The sequence below is a fragment of the Solanum dulcamara genome, chromosome 9 (genome assembly GCF_947179165.1).
Source record: "Solanum dulcamara chromosome 9, daSolDulc1.2, whole genome shotgun sequence".
Classification (NCBI taxonomy): domain Eukaryota; kingdom Viridiplantae; phylum Streptophyta; class Magnoliopsida; order Solanales; family Solanaceae; genus Solanum; species Solanum dulcamara.
This window is the reverse complement of record NC_077245.1, coordinates 11,094,455-11,107,697: the sequence shown is the minus strand read 5'-3', so window position 1 is coordinate 11,107,697 and position 13,243 is coordinate 11,094,455.

Genomic DNA, 13,243 nt, shown 5'->3' with positions numbered 1-13,243 from the left:
ATCAATGCGAGGGGGAGGATACTTGTTCTTGATAGTGACTTTGTTCAACTGTCGATAGTCAATACACATCCTCATAGTACCATCTTTCTTCTTCACAAATAAAACTGGTGCACCCCACGGTGATACACTAGGTCTAATAAACCCTTTCTTCAATAAATCTTCCAATTGTTCTTTCAACTCTTTCAATTCTGCCGGAGCCATCCGATAAGGAGAAATAGAGATGGGTTTAGTGTCATGCTCCAAATCAATCACAAAATCGATATCACGGTCAGTAGGAACTCCCGGCAAGTCTGTAGGAAATACATCCATAAACTCTCTCACCACCCTCGTAGTCTCTATATGAGATGACTCCGTGGTGAGATCACGTACATGAGCCAAATAAGACAAACAACCCTTATCCATCAAGCGACGAGCACGAATATAAGATATCACCCCCTTAGGATATGAACTCGGATTACCTTTCCATACCACGCTAGGTAAACCGGGATAAGCTAAGGTCACGGTCTTTGCATAACAATCTAATATAGCATGATAAGGAGATAACCAGTCCATACCCAGTATCACATCAAAATCAAGCATGTCTAATAAGATCAAGTCAACTCGGGTCTCTCTACCCAAACATATCACTGCACACTCCCTATTTACTCTATCCACCACTAAAAGTTCACCTATCGGGGTAAAATTAGTAATGGGCACAGCAAGAAGATCACTCATATAATCAATACCCACATCAAAATAAGTCAACACATAATAGTAAGTAGATCCTAGTTCAAATAATACTAACGTAAAATGATGGCAAACCAGAACAATACATGTAATAACCACATCAGAGGCCTCTGCCTCAAATTTACCTGGTATAGCATAGCATAATTAATGGTCACCCTTAGCCTGTGAACCACTACAACCACCACCTCGAGTACTCCATGAAGCACCTCAAACAACTAAAACTGGTGTATTGCAGACAACTTGTGATCCTAGCTGAATAGAAGAAGAATCACATATTTTCCCCTTATTCAAACTCACTATAACAAAATAACCCAAGTAAACTACTCCCAACTCATCATAGGAGGACCGATAGGTTTATGAGCAAGAACAGATCTCTATCACTTCTTAGCCATTCCCGCAATTATAAAGAGAAATAAGACATTCACTGTGCCTTCAAGATACCCGATTTTGAACAACCTGTCCTGACACTTGGTCAAAAAGATATAAGCCTTCTCAACAGTGATAACCTCAAACTTGGGAGACAATACCCTGACGAATCTCTCCAAATCTCTTTTGCTCCTAAGTAAACATAGCAATGCTAGAAGACATAGGTGGAACCACAGATCTCAAAGGAATCCAAAGTGGGCTAATTAGATATCTAAAATTTGAAATCTAACCGTCAAAGTCTAACCGACCATTTTCCATACTTTTTTTTGTTGCTCCACATCTTCATACTCATAATCAGGCTCGAATGGGCATCACTAAATCATCCTTAAGCAAGAGCCGCTATTTCGAACCCGACAGTTACTTTTAATGCGGAAGGAATAGATTAGAGGTATACAACACTTAATATGAATAATTCGCACGAAAGGAATCAAAGGAAAGAGTTTCTTCTATTAAGTATCTTGTAGCCTCTCGAAGATAAGTACGAACGTCTACGTACCGATCCGCAAGACTCTACTAGACACCCTGCTCTTTAACTTATAAGACCGGTGAACCTAGTGCTCTGATACCAATTGTCACGACCCAAAAACTGAGGTCATGATGGCACACATCTCAAAACCCAATCTGATGTGTAACCCTAAAAATAAAACTCATACAAGACTCCCAAAGGGGAAAGTGATGCCACGATTTAAATAAAAAGAAGAAAAAAAAACAATGAAGAAATTATCCCAAAACCTGGTGTCATAAGTATAAAGAGCATCTAATACAAGGTTCGAATCTGAAGATACAACATAAGTCTCTGAATGATACAAAAGACTGAAAAATAAAGATAGACTAGTGACGATCCGAATTCTGGGACCTCACCACTAATCTGAGAATACACAATCCGCTAGAATATTAACTGCCACGTGGGGTACCCCGACTAGTATCTGCATCAAAAAGGGACACAGAAGTAGGGGTGAGTACAATTCACATGTACTCAGTAGGTTTTAGTTGACTGAGTATAAGGAATTAATCAAACCTATGAAATAAACTAAGGAACGCATCCACTTGCATACAGAAAAGTCCCACTCCGGCATCGGTGCCGCCAATTTATATATATATTGACGCGAGTAAAGTAAACCCATAATAACAGCTCATAATCACAATTAACCAGATAATTCAAGCAGCACAAATATCAATGCAATGCAATGCAATATGATGATGCAATGATGTGGTGGTACGGTGGAATCAAGACTGTCGCACAGACTGTCGTATACACCTGCTGAGCTGTGCTACCAAGCAAGGCACATGGGGGTCTTGCAGACCATATTACTCAATCACAATATGTCATTATCCTTGCCACCTCCTCGTGGTCAAGGGATCACAATGCATCCACTACCCTGCCGGAAAACTGCCTCGGTCAGGGACTCAAGATACAAAGGTTAGGATCACAATGCATCCACTACCCTGCCGGAAAACTGCCTCGGTCAGGGACTCAAGATACAAAGGTTGGGATCACAATGCATCCACTACCCTGCCGGAAAACTGCCTCGGTCAGGGACTCAAGATACAAAGGTTGGGATCACAATGCATCCACTACCCTGCCGGAAAACTGCCTCGGTCAGGGACTCAAGATACAAAGGTTTAAAGGTGTTTCATTTTCTTTCTCAAAAGGAATTTCCATATTTCTCAACTTCCCATGTTTCATGATATGATGAATGAGGATGAATGCATCAAAACACATATGCATGGAAGTAATAATCAACTCACATGTGGTATAAGGTTCAAAGTTCTCAAAACTTAACCTACACATGATATTCACCCTCAATAAATAGTAACGGGAAGAACACACTTTCATTTAAATATTCACCCCTTTCTCAACAATATTTCAATACTCAAGTATGCTCAAAACCCCAACTCAATCTCTCAGGCGGCATCACAAGTCAAATAATATACTCAAGCCTCTCTCTTAGGCAAATCATAATTCACATGCTCTCAAAGCAAATAAGATAACAAATAAGGCCCCCACACGGGCTATGTAATACAAATAAACCCCGTCACGGCAACACATTAATAAATAAGCCTCCACACAGACATCACAATATATATAACATTCTCAACTCATACTACAACCCCATCCCAAAGTCTATAACATATGAATGACTAATTACCCCATCTCAATCTCAAAGAAAGATAGCCAAACCTACCTCAATTGCCGAAACCGCACTCGAATACCTCCACCGGACAAGCAACTCTCGAATTCAGCGCCCGGAATGACAACCCACTATCAACAATGAAACATACACGTCACAAGGAGTCCAATGACACCCATATTGATAGGTTTCGGAACCGGGGGTAAAATAGTCCAAAAATTAACTATTTTCGAAAAGGGTCAAATCTGGAAATTTATTGAACAATCCCATTCTATTGGTAATAAGGAACTCATGGTTGAAAAACCCATAAAAATAGAGCTCAAAACGAGTTGAAAATCACAATTTTCCTTAAATTCGGATTAGGGAAGAAACAAGGATTTTTGGGGTTTGAAACTAAAATTTAAGAGTTAAAATCGTCAAAAACTTAATGAAAAAGGAAGGTTTTAGGTCAAAAATCACTTACCCAACACTTTGCCTCGAAAATCTCTTCTCAAATCACCTCAAGGAGTTCAAGAACTCAAACAAATGATGAAAACTATTGAAATGGGAAGAAAGGGGCATTTTCTGCCCAAAAAGTTACTGTTCACGCGTGTTACTGTTCACACGTGTTACTGTTCACACGTTTTGTACAAATTTTTGAAAATCACCCTCAAGATCATTACATCTGAAATGCAGCACTAAGAAACTCACTACCATTATTAGTTCTTAGAGTCTTCACTGTTGTGGAGAATAAGTTGTGAACCTGTGTGAAAAAAATTCTTAACACCACAATTGTGTCAGACTTAGAGGCTATAAGAAAGGTCCAAGTAAACCTGGAGTAATATCAACCACAGTTATAAAGTATTTCTTTCTATCATGAGTGGGTACCCTGTAGGGACCCCAAATGTCACAATGAACTAGTTCAAATATAGTTTGCTTAGCAAATGGGCAAACTGTACAGATAGAGTGTTCATTGTCTAGAACCTCAATACTGGAGGACTTCTTTATTATATCTATAGGAACATGACCTAGTCTTAGATGTCATATAGTAGCTGAAACAGGTTTGCCAACTGGATGGACGCTGCTACTTATGGAGAGTGCAGGAGCTACACTTGGAAGCTGAGTTGAACACCCATTGACTGCTGCCTTTGAATTTCCTTCCTTCAGAATGTAGATCCCTTGATCCTCTTTACCAATCCCCTTGACCTGACCGCTGAAGAGATCCTGGAAAACACAGAAGTCAGGAAAGAAGGCTGCCATATATTTGAGCTCTTTGGTGAGCTGTGATACAGAAAGAAGATTACACTTGAAGTCAGGAACAAACAGAACATTGCCAATAGATTGATTCCAATGGATGTGTGTGTTACCAATATGTGAGACTGATACAACATTTCCAGTGGGTAACATTACTTGTCTTCTCTCAGATGGTGGTACAGTATGAAAGTTATTTAGGAGTTCAGTCTTAGAAGTCATATGATTTGTTGCTCCAGTGTCAACTATCCAGCTTCTATCTACATACTTAGACACTAAGGCAGATAAAGCACTACATGTTTTAGCTAAGTGTTCTCCTCTATTTTCACTTCCTTTGGCCAGCATCTGCAGTATTTGATGGTATTGATCCTGTGTGAAGAAAGCTGTAGGTGTAGGTATGTCACCAGCAGATTGTGGACCTCCACACTAAGTGGCTTCAGCCTGATTGGCATATGAATTAGGATTGAAGTGTTCCCTCTTTTTCTTAGACTTCCACCCAACTGGATAACCTTTCACTTTGAAACATTGTTCCTTAGAGTGTCCCTTGTAACCACAGACCTCGCACACAAGAGTTGACTTCTGGAATTTTTGTGGCTTGTATTGGTTGTCATAGTGCCCTCTTCCTGGGTTGCCATCACCTCCTGGTTGATGGCCAAAACTACCACCCTGATTAAGGCCATTTCCCCCCTTTTTACTGAATAGAGCAGTACATTCCACCATTTTAGAGGCAACACCTTCATGACATGCACTTTCCAGGTTTCTTTGGCTTTCATGATCAACTATCAGAGAGTAAGCTTTGTTAAGGTTAGGAATTGGGTCCTGCATTAGTATCTGACCTCTGGCAGCTGAATATGACTCATTTAGTCCCATAAAAAATTCAAGCAGTCTCTGGTGTTCAAAATGTTCTTGGAACCTTTTTGATTCAGCACAAGAACACCCTGGGCATGGCATGATGGAATCAAATTCATCCCACAATCCTCTCAGGTGTGTGTAGTATTCTGTAATAGTCAAAGTTCTTTGAGTAAAACTATGTATTTTTTTGTGCAGTTGAAATACATGCGCACCATTAATTTTTTCAAATCTATCTTTCAGATCACTCCATACCTTGTGTGCATCACCAGCATAAACAATACTACTTAACAGACCAGGTGCAACCGCATTTATTATCCAAGACAAAACTACAACATTACACTTTTCCCAGATGTCAAACAGCTCTGGTGCAAATTGAGACTTAGGAAATCGTCCATCCACAAAACCTAATTTACCTTTACCTACGAGTCCAATGCACATAGACCTACTCCAAACAGCATAGTTCTCGGAACCTGTGAGCTGGAGGGAGATTAGAGAGCTACCTGGAGTGTCGTTGGGATGAAGATACAAAGGATGATTGTGACCTACAATCGGAGCTTCATAGTTGGTTGGACCAGCAGTTGCATGTGCTCCATTCAAGTTTGGGCCACCAGTTTCCATGGATCCTGACATAGCTTCAGCTGTATGTATCTCTATTGACAACTTCAATGCCTAGATCGCCGGTTGACTTCTTCTACTGGAGTTTGGATCGCCTTTTCTAACCTACAAATCTTGTAGGCTCTGATACCATGATAACTGCACCAGTGGAGTTGAACCAGAGAACAAAAGAGTAGTAGCAGACGGAAGAAGAAGAACAAGAATGAAGATGAAGAAGAATGTACAGAAGAGAAGAGAAATTGTAGAGAGAAGGAGGAGAGGTGAAGTAGGGAGTGAAAAATATCTTAGAAAATGAACTGATGATTTTGTTACTTTCATCAGTATATGTATTTATATTTTCTCCATTTGTACATATACCTCATTTATACACTTATACATTCAACTACATTTCAACTAACTACAACAACTTACTAACAACCTTTAACTACTTTTAACAATATTCTAACTACTTTAACCATGTTAGCTTGCCAAGTTAACAGTTGAGGGCTCACCTTTGATCATGGAAAGACGGGCTTTAGTATTGCTGTTGGAGTGCTTCTTGAAGATAATGGGAGAGGGAGGTGGCGAGGGAGGAGTAGTTGAGATTGAAAATGGAGTGAAGGAAGAGGCAGGGCAGGCAGCTTTAGCATGGTATAGGCGGTTGAATTTCGAAGGAGGTATACTTAAGGCTCAGGAAAATGATGCTCGGGGTTTGCTGTTGTTTATTGGATGTTTCGGGATTCCACAAGCATTTAAAAATGAGGATATCAAGGATTTGCTGCACCGAAGTTACATCAAGATGGTTTCTCGTTCTCTCAGGAGATCAAATGTTCTCATGGCAAAGATTCTTGAAATAATAGAAGAGATGTTGAAGCAATACCTTTTGTTTTCGACTTGAGGACAGATTTAACCCTCAGAGACTATTGACATCATTTCTACATGAGTCTGAAGTGTCATTATTGAATAAAATTCAGAGATTTGAACAAATGAAAGGATCACAAAATTCAGTTCTTCCAGATATTATTGGAGTTAAAAGGAGGTACTTGGCTACTTTGAAATCTATCATCCAATGTTTGGGACGTAACAACATTGAGTGGCAAATCAGTAGGAAAGTACTAAGTTTGGAGAGAGAAATTGCTCAATTGAGGAAGAATCTGAAAGGTGATCAAAGGATGGTACAAAAGAGAAAAAATGATGAAACTGAGTGGTTGAACAACAAAGAAGTGAAACACTCACATTTTCCTAATCCATGTCCGCCACAACAACAGAGAGTTGTTAATCATGTGGATAGAAGCAATACCTTGTTAGAAGGTGGTGGAACTGCTGGCCACTTTTATGATCATTCTATGTACCCTTTGGTATTTCATGGACCTGTTGCAGGCTCGATTCACAAAAATGTTGTTGGCTCGCTGGCAGGACCTGTGGGAAGTGTTGCCGGGTCTGGACCGTCCTGGAGCAGGTATATCAGCAGGCACCAATGTTGTTCTGAGTCGAGTTGGTGGATCTCATGGTGATGCAACTGTGTATGACGGACTGCCCTCCCATAGATACTACTTGGAAGGGCCAAGCACCTTAACCGGTGATGCATCTATTACGCCTCAGGCCACCATACATGGTAAACTCTATGGGGTTGCCAAACACCAAAACTGGTGATGTTAATAGGCCACCACCAAACTCTCAAGGCTCTGCAGGATTTCCAAATGCCATAATTGGTGATTCTTATCACATTCTTGTGATTCCCCTTTGGTTTACTCAAAGTGAAAATAGTTAGGATTCTATTCAATTTAATGATCCTTTCCACAACCTCCCATATGTAAATTACATTGTTTGCTTTGTATTGTTATGAATTTTAGACATTTCAAGCATTTATATATGATACATTCTATTGGAGTCACTGAACATGAAATTAAGTTCTCTTGGTTACAATCAGCTAATGTGAAGTACACATTTGGGTTACAATCAGCTAATAAGCATCAAGTATTTGAAGTACATTTTTAATTAGGTGTTGAAACTAATATTATAAATAATTAATTATGTGTTTGGATAAAAATGGTGAAGTTAAATACTAATAAATAATTTGTGTATTTGGTGTTAATAAAAACCTTTTCAATTGAAAATGTTCTTAAAGTTATACATAAAAATATAAATTTAGTAAGTAATGAATGACAACAATAAAATAGCCGAATAATTAAGAGTTAGTATGTTTTAGGAAGAGTGTTTCAGAGATTAGAAAATATATTAGAAATAAAATCATAGATCGAATTAAAAAAAATTAAAGCTGCACAAAATTATAACTTAGGTCCATCAACTTATGACTTTTAATTTATGCTGATATATAAATATTTTTGACATTTACTAAACGCTTAGATAAATTAAAGAGTGTTCCAGCATATATGCACTACTGCTGTTGGAAACTTTTATCTTCATATTTGTTTTTGTCATTTTTCTTCCTTTAAATATTGACGTTTGACTTGACTTTATGTATATAAGAAGGTTAAGGTTCATTGTAGCTTGGAATGGCTGAAAAGTATAATGAATTTATTTGATAAAGAATTATTCGCACTCGATATTTATATAATTTAATAAATACATGATATATATCTTAAACACGGTTTTATTATTAAATTATATTTTCTCTGTTTCAAAATATTTATTATGTTTTTCATTTACACACCCTCAAGAAAATATTACTACTCCCTTTGTCCATTTTTACTTATCCACTATTTCAAAAATAAATTTTTACTTATACTTGTCATCTTTAGTATGTAAAGAATAGACATTTTTTTTCTTCATATTTTACCTTTAATATTAATTACTTATTCCCTAAATCATTTTTTGACACTTAATATTAAACATAAATTAATATAGGTAGTGTGCTTAAATAGTCATAATAATCATTGTTTTCTTAATAGGTGTGTCTAGTCAAGTGTGATAAATAAAAATGAATGGAGAAAGTAATTAAAAGAAGTGTCCGACTATTTTACCCGTTTTATGTCTTAAGATTTAATCCTGCTTGATTAAATATATATTTTATTTATATATCATGAATATTGAGATACTAATTTTCAAGAACAAAAGAACCACTAAAGATAAAATGAGGGAATAGTTAATTACTACTCATTCTAATCTTATTTTTTATTTAATCATAATAATATAATATAATTTAGTGCAAATATCGGATACGAGTAATTTCTCACCATTTAATTTTATGCATGTATTGAATCTTTCACGTAAAAGTGGATAATAAGTACTTAACTTTATCCATATATTTTGAAAGACAAACCATTTCCTTAAATTATCTACAAATCTTGACAAGAAAATGTCAAATGTATTTCATTAAATAAATAAAGTTTGACTTAATCGTGATTATAATTGGAGGTATGATGTGTTGTCACTTGTCAATAAGAGTCTTATAAAATATCTAATATTCCACATTTTCTCGATTAATTAGTAGATTTGAGTGATTCAAGAGAGATTCTATCTAGGTTTGGTGTTTCTACATATATTTTTTTTCAAATTTGAAAAAAGAAAAAGAAAAATCAGATACAATATATATACATGATAATACAGAAAATATTTTTGCTCACTGAGGACTAAAGAAACTTCATATTATTTTGAATATTTTTTGTTGTTGTTATTGTTCTTATTTTTGAAGGGGGAGTCAGGGAGAGCAATAATAAAATTGTGTTATGTAGTTACGAATTAAAGCCGTAAAAACAATCACTAATGCTTGTATTAGGATAGAATATCTATAACACAGTCCTTTCTCAAACTTTGCATGAATACAGAATATTTTGTGCACTGAATATTTAATTTTGTTCATATTTATATGTATAAAAATTGTTCATTATGGTCCAAGACATAGCTTTTAGAGAATTTTTCTTAGATAATACTGTTGTCATAGCTAGTCATTTTTCATTTTATTTTCTTTCTCTTATGCCCTCAATTAGATCTATCAAATGAATAAAACGTTGATCATTACCTAAAGTTTCATTAAACGATATCTTATTGTTCATGATTAAATAATTATAATATCAATTTCTGATCTCTCTCTAATATTCCACGCAGTATAATTATTTTATTTCTTAGACTTGGTCGATTACTTGTAAAGTTTGAGATGTTTAATGCATAGTAGTCATATTAAAGTGCAATGTTTAAAATTTAGACAAGTCATTGGAATATTTTATTTGTAAATTTGAGAATTTATTAAGCTTAATAAAATAAAAATCAGTGAATATAGGAAATGGAAAGAACTAGACCTATTCAAATTTGCAAAAAATAAATTAATTAATAAATAAAAAATCTCATGAAGAAGGGAAGTGAAGGGGTTGTAACTAGGTGTCAATAAAAGATTCAATTGAGTTTTCTATCGCTGAAAAATTATATTCCGTTAATATAAAAAAATCAATTTTCTTGATGCCCTTTGAGGAAGATTTTAATAATAGCAAGGGTTTAAAAATTGAAAGCAATTTTAAATATCTTTTTTAAAAACGCGTAATAAAAGAAAAACACGAATAGAGTATTTGATTATCATCTTTGGTCAATATATAGTGTTACCCCATCGTGAATCGAAAAAACAAAAGAAGCAAAAATTGACACTTTGGATACATGAATTTGCCCACAAAAGACAACCATTTACTTTAGTTTTCAAGGTACACAAGAATTCAAACCACAAATTTTCAAAATCAGTTTGCTCACCAGCTTTATAAAAATGTTGTAGAATTTTCTCATGACTAAATAATTTTTTTCTTTAAAAAGACAAATTTTCATTCTCTAAAAGTTCAAAGGAAAAAATTTAAATATATCATTAAATTTTGTGAAAATATTTAACTTTGTCATCCTTTAATAATAGAGGCAATGTAATGACCCGTTAGGTAATTTTGAGAACGAGTCTTCCTTCTTTCATAGAAGACCCTTTTTGTAAATTAAAGTTGAAAATTTTGGACTTTTCGATAACTTCGATTAATTAGTTGAGAGATAATTTTAGAGAATTAATTTAATTGGTGGGCTAAAGTGTTAATTTATTTAATACCCTATACCACTTTTCTTATATTTATTAAAATAGGTTAGTAGGGTTTGTAAATTTTAATACATAATTAGTTTGAGAAAGAAAAAAAAAAGGAGAACATCGACGAACGCAGAAGTTGAAAAAAAAATACGAAGGAAGAAAGAAAAGAAAGGAGAAAAGAAAAATAAAGGAAAAGAGAAAAATAAGGATTTTCATTCCAAAGCGTCAAGGTAATTACTCTCATCCTTTTCATTAAATTTTTATGTGATTATGAACATATTTTTAGGGTATATTGGTGGAGAAATAACGCTGAAATAAGAAAATATAACCCTAGAGTTCTTCACATAAAATCTTGATTTGGGGGTCGAATAACGATCCGTTTTAGCTGAAATTTGACATGTGGGTTTATTTTATCACGAGTGAACATAATCGGAAAGAAAATTTCAGATTTGACTTCAATGACTCGGGATGACTTTTTAACACAATTTTTTATCCGAAAATAAATATAACAATATGGGTGTCATTGAATTCGTATTCTTATGAAAATTATGTATTTGAACAGATTTTGATCATTCGAAAGTGTTACGAAAGGCTCAAGTTTTAAAGTGATTATTCAATTTAATTGAGGCAAGTGAATTTCTAAACCTCAGTTTAAGCTTGTAGATGCTTGTATTTTCGTGTTATGTATACTGGAGAGTAATGAGAATTGGACTGGGTTATTGACTGTATGATTGGCCTTAAAATGGAGATGAGGGGTATAAAATGGTGATCTAATGACATGTATTAGTGGAATTGATATATTGTGATTATGAGTTTAGTTTGAACATGTGAAATGACTATGTTGATGTGAGATAAAAAAAATTATTGTTGTTGTCATGTTATTATCGTGAATCATATGAACATGAATTGATTGCATTGGTTCTGACATACTGTGTTGAGATTGAAAATGATATGAAATAAAGGGGTCGGGCCACACACTCCGTGGCAGGTATTATGAAACAAAGGGGTTGGATCACACGCTCCATGGCAGGTATTATAAAACAAAGGGGTCGGGCCACACGCTTCGTGACAGGATATGTATATTGAGGGGATGGGCCACACGCTCCGTGGCAGGTAACATGGACAGAAATGTACCCCATGAGTTCCAAACTGTAATTAAGCAGATGTGTACCGATAGGATAAACATGCATCATCTCATTGCATTGCATCGAATTTTGTTGATGTTTGTGAATTCGTGTTTACCACTTATTGCTCTGTATATGTTGAATTTGACTTGATATGATTTACTTGATAAGACTATCGATGAATATTCGTAGACTGTATTGTTATTATTGTGTAGAGTGTAGAGTTGGGCTGGTTTTATGCAGGCTGTAGTTGAAGAGGTTCAGTTGGGATGACAGGAGTACTTGTATCTATCGAGCTTAACTTAGTTTTAGTTATCCACTTGCTGAGTACCATGTTGTTTGGTACTCACCCCTTGCTTCTATACTTGTGTAGGTTGTGAGCCCAGACCTGCTTGATCTCTTAGCGTTCTCTACCACGTCTGAGGTTATCATCTCGAGTGTTGAGGTAGCTGTTCCATCCATCTAGCGGATACCTCTTACTCCTTAATACGTTTTAGTCCTATTCTAGAGATAAAGACATTGTGACTATATTTTCTTTTGTACTTCGGTATTGTATTAGTTGCTTGTACATTTGACAACCAATCTTAGGGATTTTGAGTTTATTTTACGTGTTTTCGGTTAAGTTAAATTTTGATTCATTTTTTTTCTTCCGCATCTACTTTCCGTTGGATATTAGGGTGATTTATCTCGGTGGGTTGAGATGAGTGCCATCACACTCGAATTCGGATCGCAACAGGTAAAATACGTTCTTATTATTATAACTAGACATGGGAGCCCGTGCAATACATGTTGCTTTTTTTAATCTTAATTTATGTAATACAATTGGAATTTGGAGAATCATTCAAATTTTGATTTTTTTACATAGTTTTTAAATAATATATATTACTCTATATGTCCAATTTACGTTGCACGGATAAAATTTAAAGAGTCAACTAAATTTTGATATATCTTTCCAAATATTTTAAGTTGTTAATTATTGTGATTTATAGTGATTTTGATGTCATTCTCAAATAAAATCAACTAAATTTTGATATGTCTTTCAAATATTTCAAGTTGTTAATTATTGTGATTTATAGTGATTTTGATGTCATTCTCAAATAAAATCAACTAAATTTTGATATGTCTTTCAAATATTTCAAGTTGTTAATTAT